The following is a 10,271-nucleotide window of genomic DNA, read 5'->3' as shown; positions in this document are numbered from 1 at the left end:
TATAGAGTACTGAAAAAAAATAAAAAAAAAAAAAGTTCGCAGTGGAAAAATTCGGCAAACAACGTCACCACCGAAATTCGCCAAAGTGAAAAACGTTATCAGTACCTAATAATTCATTCAATTAGCGCTGCTCTTCACAAAAACGTCGCCGACGACGACTGGATATGCAGAACGATGCAGGTAATTTTACGGATTTTTTAATTACCTGTAGTCCCGTTCATTGTATTCATTTCGTTGCTAACATTCTGCGCTAATGTAGCTTTACACAGAATTGCGTTTATTTCTGCGCGCCGCTATCTTCCTCACCATCAATACAGGCTTTGCCCTTCATGTCGCTCTTCTTCATCGTTAATGGCTAATTGGGTGGGCTTTGCGTGAAACGTTATAAACGTACGTGTTCAGTTGTGCCTATCCAGGCCGGACTGACGCTCCAAAGACCCCCCTGCACCACACTCCACCACCCCACCAGGCACACATTATGGACATCCCTTATGTTAAATAGAAATCAGGTATAGCGATTGAAGTAGAAAAAAACACACACACATCCAAACTTTACATCTTCGCTTTGCTCCTCTGCGCAATGAACGGGGCAATGGAACTGATGAGCGCAACATCTCATATGAGGCGAAACTGACTTTCATCTGATGGCGCAGTTAACGAAGATCAGCCGAAATGTTTTTTAAAAGGCCAGTTGACAGTCTGCGACAAGTGTGAAAAGATACCGAGCGTTTTGGGATCGCGAGGATCACACAAATCAAAGGGAAAAAAGTCCGTTCTGGTCTGGCGTTGTTTTGCCTCCACATTGTTGATCACGTCGGTGTTGGTGTTAGTGGACGGCGCTGCTGCTGCTAAAAGTGGTCCTGTCAACCTCTCCTGATTATCTCGAAGGTCACTCGCATCAGTCTCGGCTGTTAGCATTTACGGCTCGCTCAAAAACCACTTCTTCAAATCATCTTTTTTTTTTGTAAACGTCAAGTATTGTTCACCAAAACGGCGACAGTTTCTGTCTTTATTTTAGCTGCACTACTGTGCTGTCGTCTAAAGTGACCATCAATTTTTTACTGTTTCTGAACGTTGACACATCAAATAAAAGTGACCTATCAGACACCTGCTCTAACCTGGCCCCGCCCTTATCAACCAACTTGGACTTGTATGTTTCTTTTAAAAGTGTTTTGTTTTTATTCAGGTCTGATTGGACAATCGTGGGGCTTGAATTGGGTTAAGGGGTGGGGGGCTCGTAAGGAGGTGACGTGGGTGTCGTCGGACTGTCGTTGAAAACGGTGACTTTTATTGTAATGCATTTAGTATTTATTATAATGCAGCACAGGCAAAAATACTCGAATATCCTTTGTTAACGTGATACGCTTAAGATACCAACGCCAGTAAAATGCATTTTAAACTATTAATAAATATAATAATTATTAAGAAAAACAGCAAGTGCTAAATCAACAATTAAAAGTACAACTGTTGTGACTAAAAGTGTGACAACTTGCTTGTAACTGTCTGAGTTAGGCCTCTGCCAGCAACCTATCTATCATATAGTGCCTTTCAAATCTATCTATCTATCTATCTATCTATCTATCTATCTATCTATCTATCTATCTATCTATCTATCTATCTATCTATCTATCATATAGTGCCTTTCAAATCTATCTATCTATCTATCTATCTATCTATCTATCTATCTATCTATCTATCTATCTATCTATCTATCATATAGTGCCTTTCACATCTATCTATCTATCTATCTATCTATCTATCTATCTATCTATCTATCTATCTATCTATCTATCTATCTATCATATAGTGCCTTTCACTTCTATCTATCTATCTATCTATCTATCTATCTATCTATCTATCTATCTATCTATCTATCTATCTATTATATAGCGCCTTCACATCTGTCTCTCTGTCGGTGATTGTGTAGATGTCGCTATTTGTTTAATATTAACCCTTTCTCACTCCCAGTTTTAAACACGAATTATTCCTGAGTGTCGCGCCATAATCAGGACCGGATAGCGGTGATGAAGGCGCCGCCGGACGCGTGTGTTTTGCAGGGTTGTGTCGTTCTCGTTTTTTGAAGAGAAGCTGAGCAGTGCGCGCTTATCGACTTATCTAAATAGCACATTTAATAAGCACTTGCGGTTTCGACGCCTGCATGGCTGCCGTCTGTCCCGGGGAAGCTTTGAGCTCACATCATAAAAGGGGTTTCGTTTATCGAAACAGTTAAACGCGAGTGAAAACGAAGGGGTTCGGTTCTTGAAAGGAACAATGCCAATGTGAGTTACCGGGCATCGCTGTCTGTCGCTGTGCACAGTTTGCTAGAAGCCGAGGTAGTTTGGGGTCGTAGTCGGATTGGGGGGAGTTAGTCAGGTGACTTTGGCTAGGATAGAAAGGTGGACGAGGCGCCAATCAGTGTAGATAGTATCTACAACAGAGCGGCGAGATGGAGTGAGAGAGTAAGGAGAGTAGAAGAAGAGAGGGAGGAGAGAGAGAGAGAGAGAGAGAGAGAGAGAGAGAGAGAGTAAGGAGAGAGAAACAGAAACAGAGAAAGAGACAATTAAAGGGAGGGAACTGATAGGAACGCAAAATCCCAAGTTCACTTTCTGAATCTTTTTTCCCCTGCAGGCATTCTGTGGTTTGTGAAAAAATGTGCTGTATATTTTCAGTGCGGGGTCACGTGACGCGCTGGTTTATGAATAGTAGACTATAATGATTTCTTAGTGAGTGAGTGAGAGACTGAGAGAGAGAGAGAGAGAGAGAGAGAGAGAGAGAGAGAGAGAGAGAGAGAGAGAGAGAGACACGGAGCCAGACTGGCACACTCGGGGCTTCGACAAGCCTCGCAACTTGCGTTTCTGCCTCAGCACCGAGGACAAATGCTGAAGCGACTTTAGTCCGCTGCGGGCCCGCTTCCGAGCAGGGGTGAGTAGATAAAGTGACTTTTCGTTTTAATCTTTGAAGCCGGGTGGCTCGAGGGGGTTTGTTGTAGGGACTTTCTGAAAAGCAATGCTGCGCTTTCTGCATGTCTGAGCAAGAATGAGACGACAGACACTGGCGTCTTTCTAATGTTTTTTTCTTTCTCTCTCTCCCTCTCTCTCTCTCTCTCACTCTCTCCCTCTCTCTCTGTCTCTTCCTTTCTGTGTTACTCTCAAACAATCCGAGGAAGCGGCAGCGCGGTGTCCAGTTCGCGGCGTGTGCGAATGTGTTGAGTGTGTGAGTGCGTGTCAATGGTCGCTGATCTGCGTGTGCCGGGCTGACGAAACAACCCGGCAGCGCTAGGCGTGTGTACAAAGACCCCCGTGATCCGCCACGGGGTATGAAAGCCTTCAGTTTGCAAGAATCAGAATCCTCTGCGGTGTCCTGTCCTCTGCCCACCCACACGCCCTCCCCTTGCTCGCTCGCTCTTCGGCAGAGGACAGGACACAACTTTTGTTGCCATATGGTCGTATCCTGGCATCGGTGGCACTTCATGATGAAGTAGTCGGCAAGAGCAGATCGCCCGACACCCGCGGCTTGTATTCGGGGAAGGTACGACGATCGAGGTGTTTGCTTGTTGTGGGCACAGGTGGTGATGGGCTTGGCAGTGCTAGCTTCCTTGCCAGTCCGGCTGTAACTAGCTTTTGGGCGCAGAGAGTGTGTCTCCAATTAAAGTAGACAGAAAAAAAAAAGTGTGGGAGTGTTTATTGGGAGAAGCCTAAAAACTCTGGTGGGCTGAGCAAGGCAGCGTGGCATGGAGACACCCGCCATGCCAGTACATGCCCAGTATGGGGGGTGGTGGAGTTGATTTTATTATTATTATAATTATTTGGGGGATAGTCTTTAAAAAAAAGAAAGAAAGAAAGAAAGAAAGAAAGAAAGAAAGAAAGAAAGAAAGAAAATCGCACCCACTTGAGACTTCATTCCCACCCTCCTTTGCACAAGTTTTTTTTTTTTTTGGTGCATTTCTATAACCAATGGCACAAAGACTTTCTTTTTCAGCAAAGGTTCAAAAGAACCACTGAAACAATCAAAATGCCATGTTTATAGCGCCTTTCCCAGTGAGTCCCCAGCTCATATTGACTGCTTGTTTTTATACTTGAGCAGCTTGAGGTCTCACACTTTGTGGTGTTCGGGATCGAGCACCAGAAGCACCTCCGGAGGCACAGAAAGAAGTAGGACATGGCAGATCAAAGGGCCGAGCGCGACGCCTCGCTTCCTTTTCAGCAGCCAGCATCCCGGTGGAGGCCGATGACAGGGTGCTGCTCAGCTGAGTGTGCCTCTGGCAGCCTGGTGACTGGAGGGCGGTGGCAGACGAGCCGGCCTCGGCGGCACCCCGGCATGCTTGTTCACATTCTAGGTGTGCCTCGTACCTGAGGCTGTGCCGTCTCGTGAAGTTGACTCTGATGGGCAGGATGTGGTTTCTAATGAGCTCGGTGCCCAGGTGCTGCATCGTGTCAATGGGTGCAGCTCTTCTGAGAAAAGTAATCTGGAACATGTGGCGAGAAAAGGCTTGGGCATCCTAACCCGTGGAGATGCTGAAGCTGGATAGTTTTTCCATGTGTGCCAGGACATGTGCAACCAAGCCCACACCGTAGCGAATGATCTCAATCAGGGTAGTGCCAGCTGCAGATGTGGTAACTCCTGGATGTCGTTGTGAACAAAGCTAATAAGGCAATGATTAGGAGCACTAGGCACAGAGGAGTGACTGGGGCCTTCAAGCCAGACAGCACAAGTGCCCAGATGGCACAGCATGGAAAAAATTGAAAGATGCCCATTATAGTAAGAAGACCTGTAAACAATGGCAGACGTGTACATGTGATATGAGCGCATAGTCTGAAGTTGAGGAGATCCCCGTTGAATGAAGATAATTCCCACAGAACGGTTGGCGTGGTTTTCCACTTGGCCAGCTGCGATGTGACACTGGCCCATTAATACGTTAACTACCATAACGTAACACAACATAACAGATATGGCAGGAAATGCCGCAACACAACTGAAAGTGGCATGACATGACATAGCATAATGTACCACAACAAAACAGAGCACTGCATTACGTGACATTAGGTGACATAACAATATAGCGTCACACAACACAACAAAGCATGACGTGACATCTTGTTTGTTAATATATCATGGAATGGCATAAAACAGAACACAGCATGACGTGACAAGACATTATGTGACATGATGTGACATAACTTAGTATATAGTATTATAGTATAGCCTGACATAATATAACAGTGTAGTGTCACACAAAGCATAACACCACATATCTTATATTAACATATCATGGAATGACATAAAACAGAACACAGCATGATGTGACAAGACATTATGTGACATGATGTGACATAACTTAGTATACTGTATAGTATTATAGTATAGCCTGACCTAATATAACAATGTAGTGTCACACAACACAACAAAACATAACACCACATATCTTATATTAACCTCTCATGGGATGACATAAAACAGAACACTGCATTGGGTGACAAGACATTACGTGACATGCTGTGACATAACTTAATACAGTATGACATAATATAACACCACATATCTTATATTAACCTATCATCCATCCATCCATCCATTATCCAACCCACTATATCCTAACTACAGGGTCACGGGGGTCTGCTGGAGCCAATCCCAACAAACACAGGGCGCAAGGCAGGAAACAAACCCCGGGCTGGGCGCCAGCCCACCGCATTAACCTATCATGGCATGACATAAAACAGAACATTGCATTGGGTGACAAGATGTGACATAACTTAATGCAGTATGACATAATATAACACAACAAAGCATAACACCACATATCTTATATTAACCTCTCATGGGATGACATAAAACAGAACGCAGCATGATGTGACAAGACATTATGTGACATGATGTGACATAACTTATTATATAGTATGATAGTATAGCCTGACATAATAAACCAATGTAGCATCACACAAGACAACAAATCATAACACTGCATGTTAACATATTATGGTACAACATAAAAAGGATGTGACAATACATGATATTACGTGACATGATGTGACATAACCTGGCTCAGCATGACATAATATAAAAGTGTAGCATTACACAACACTACACAATAAAATACTCCAGCACATATTGTATGTTAACATATCAAGGCTTGACACGACACAGATCACAGCACTAGGTGACATGATGTGACATAACTTAGTACAGCCTGACATAATAATGTAACATCACACAGCACTACACAACACAACACCGCATGTTACCACGTTATACCATGACATAAAATGAACAACACAAAGCATGATGTGACAAGAGATGTGATGTTACGTAACATGATGCAAGATAACCTAACATAGCATGACACAATGAAACAATGTAGCATCACACAACACAATGCCACATGTTAACATATCATGTCATGACATAAAACAGAACACAGCATGCTGTGACGTGACATTACGTGACATGATGTGACATAACTTCATTTAGCTTGACATAATATAAGAATGTAGCATCACACAGCACACCGCAACAAAACATAACATCGCATGCTGTCATATCATTGTGTGACAGAATGCTGGATTGTGACAAGACATTATGTGACATGATGTGACATAACATAGCACAACAGGACATAATGTACCAATGTAGCATCACACAACACCACCCAAAATAACAAAACACCACGTATCTCAACATCACATGACCTGTACATGACCTAAGAAAACAGAGCCGAACACAGCATGACGTGACATGAAGTGACATAATCTAACACAGCATGACATAATATCAGAATATACCATCATACAACACAACACAACAAAACCTGTCACCAACTATCGCATGTTAACATATCATGGCAAGACATAACAAAACAGAACACAGCTTGACATTACGTGACGTGACGTTACATAACCTATCATGGAAATTCCATCACTTAAAAAATGAGCATCACACAATGCAAAACAACAAAAGATCACACGCGTCTCACATGCTAACATGTCCGGAACACAGAATGACGTGACGTGACGTGACAAGACAGAACATTCATGTAACATTAATCAGAACGTGTCACTAATATGATAGTGTAGCATGACACAACACAACACCAAATAACAAAACACCTCATATCACGACATAACGTACCGAGACAGAACAGAACACAGCATTCCGTGACACGGCATTACGTGACCTAATCTAGCACAGCGTGACATAAAACATAAGAACACTTCATCATACGAGCGAACACAAAATAACACAACACCTCAATATGGCAACACATAACATGACAAGACGTAATAAAAAGGCAGGACACGACACAGCATTATGTGACACGACGTAACATGCACTAACCTGGCACAACTTAACATAACAATATGCCATCACACAACACAAAACTTGTATAACATGACACTGCGCATCGTATCAACACCTGACGTCACGTAACAAAACAGAGCACAGTATGACGTGATAGGTGACAACATGACGTGACGTGATGTGAGATAAGCTAACACAGCAGAACGACACCACATACTACAAGATCACATGTCATGGCGTGGCATCGCGTCACGTAACCAAACCGACACAAAATAACATGAAAATAACCTGGCATGACAAAACATGTGCCATCATGTGAGATAATGTATCCCAGTAAAGCAGCATGGCATAGCGTTACTTTACTTCATTCATGGAGCAGAACTTCACGTCACATGTCACACAGAAAACACAACAACGAATCATAAGGCATCACAGCACCACATGACGTGGATGTCACATGATGTTACATGACACAATGACAAACATAGCACAACATAACTTAATATGATGTGACACGACATGACATAACTCAGCATTAAATCACTTAACGTGTGACATGACCCGATGTCAGGTGACATACCATAATTTAACTTGCTGTATTATCAAACAGATGCCACAACATGAAATGACATCCAGCATTTCATGCCACTGACACCATTCAGAGGGGTCTTAACCCACCCCAACAGCATCAGGCACAAGGCAGGAACCGTTCTTGGACCGGCTATCACGCAACTGCTCCCATGTTCATTCACAAGGGACATTTGCCAGTTAACGTACACCATACGACTCAGGGGGGTTCGGCTTTCAGGGGTCTCAATGTCATTTTCTTTCTGTCACTTAGACGACAGTTTGGAGAAGGGAGCCCATTCTAGCTGAAGGTGCACTGCAGTCAGGGAGAGGAGAGGAGAGGACAGGACAAGAAGCCCCCAGAAGTGACGAGGCATCTTGTTGAATTAGAAACGACACCTGTTCAGGTGCAAAACAGCTGGTTGGGTCCGAGGGAATGTTCTAGAACACAGTAACGATAGACCTCGCCGGAGTCTGAAACTGTCCAAGAGAACATTAAGTAAACAATCCGGGAGGATGGATTGATGACGAGGACAGACTGGCCAATGGGGGCTTGGACTGATGGGTGAAGTAAAGGGATCCACTGGGGCACAGGATGCCATTGGAGGTGCCAGGATTTAGATGACAACACCTGAAACACTTCCAAAGGGTCCACAGAGCTTCTCAGGGAAGGGGCACAGTAGACGTAGGAGTGAAGTGCTCGGGTGGGCTCCTGAAACCTTCTAGAGCAGGAGTGACATTTTGAGATGCTCTTGAGATGATGTGCCACCTACAGGCTCTAGCCGTAGTGACGAGGACTCTGAGGCAGGCAGCAATTGCAGAAGGAAAATAAAAAAAGGACCAAAGGGTCTTCCACGAAATTCCAAAGGCGGCTGTTTTAGTTTAGAGACCTGTAATTATGAAGGAAGTGCCGAAGGAAGGCAACTTCCTGCCAGCATCTCCACAACAGGTGTGTCTGCGACCTGCAGGGTCATGGAGGCGGCGATGCCCTCAGCCACCAGAAGCAATCCAGGCACATGTTGTACAGCCGGAATAAACTGAGGCAGGAGAAGGTGCAAGGATGACAAAGGCCCTGGTGCCACGTTGGTAGAACCCACACTAATGTTATTTCATGCTGTTCGCTTTTGTCCAGCGTATCATCTTCTTCCACGTCCTGCTAACCTACAAACCACACTTAAAAAGAGCCTCTGGTGCTGACTCGGCTAGCCTAGGCAGAAAATGGGCAGGCGGGCACAGGGCCTCATTCCAGGCCTGTCACTTCAACGTGGCGGGCAAGAGGCCTAACGAGAAAGACCGGTTTGCCATGAGTGAGCGTCTGCTCGGGACAATTCTGCAAACAGGCTGCGTCGTTTACCAAGTGCGCAACAGGAGTGGCGGTGGGAGAGGACTGTGCATGTGAGCGTGACAGAAAGAGGAAGAGCTCGTCAAGCGTTCTCGTGGCGTGTGAACTCAGCGAGTTAGCGTTCTTTATCTCCCACTGCGCCGTGCACCAGACCTCGGCTTGTGTGGGCGCAGGCCTCCAGAGTCACAAGTGCTTCTCGTTATGGCAGACTGCAGTGAATGCCCAGACGTCCTCAAGGTCTAAGGGTACAGAGGGCAACCCTAGGGAGGTGCCATCCTGGCAAAACTAATCCAATGATTCCCCAAAATCACTTTAAGAATCAGGAAAGGGATGATCATAGGGAGAGGCAGTTAGCAACGCAGTGCCTAATTTACATAGGATCCTCCTGTGCCCTACTGGAAGTTTTTCCCCCACCATGTTGCCTTTCATTCGCTCCCTGCCAGTGGGTGGGGCTGAAGGGAGCAGTAGAGTGTTTTGCCCTCTAGTGCTCTTCTGCCAGTAGTACAGTTTAAGCAACACAAGGAGATGGCAACACATTGTGTTGGTGCAAATGTCAATACACTCCTCACCTCATCATCATCATCATCAGCAGCAGCATCTTCATCAGCAACTTTAATATTATTACTATTAATAGTAGTAGTAGTATATTTTTGGCTGATGCTTTTATCCAAGGTGACTTACTGTACAAGACCGGGAAAAGTTACGGCTGCTTTAGGACATTTTTACCTATTTAATGCATGTGATGATGCTTACTGTGAAAGGCACTATATAAAACGAGGTTTTCTACAGTTCATTTCTGTAGTCAAGTCATTTGTGGTGATGGTAATCACAGTGAAAGGCACTAACTTGTGTCTTATGACAGTCTGGTCTTTGTCCTCCTCTTCCTCCTCATCTTCTTCATCTTCATCATCATTATCATCATCATAACCATCATCATCATCAGTATACAGTGTGACAGTGATCACTGTGAAAGGCACCTTCTCCCCTTCTCCTGTCTTATGACATTCTTGTTATTGTCCTTCTCCTTCTCATCTTCTTCATCTCCATCATCATCATCATCATCATCATC

General features: G+C 44.5%; 1 protein-coding gene across 1 annotated transcript in view; it reads left to right on the top strand.

Moving 5' to 3' along the window:
* The first annotated feature begins 2,752 nt into the window (after positions 1 to 2,752).
* The window catches only part of rarga (retinoic acid receptor gamma a), a 176,414-nt gene continuing 168,895 nt past the window's right edge, over positions 2,753 to 10,271 (top strand). The window contains exon 1 of the mRNA XM_039746718.1: positions 2,753 to 2,922. The gene's annotated coding sequence lies outside the window, so the exon portion shown is untranslated. The remainder of the gene's footprint in view (positions 2,923 to 10,271) is intronic.

The sequence above is a fragment of the Polypterus senegalus genome, chromosome 3, assembly GCF_016835505.1.
Source record: "Polypterus senegalus isolate Bchr_013 chromosome 3, ASM1683550v1, whole genome shotgun sequence".
In the NCBI taxonomy this organism is placed as follows: Eukaryota; Metazoa; Chordata; class Cladistia; order Polypteriformes; family Polypteridae; genus Polypterus; species Polypterus senegalus.
This window is presented reverse-complemented; position numbering and strand designations above follow the sequence as displayed.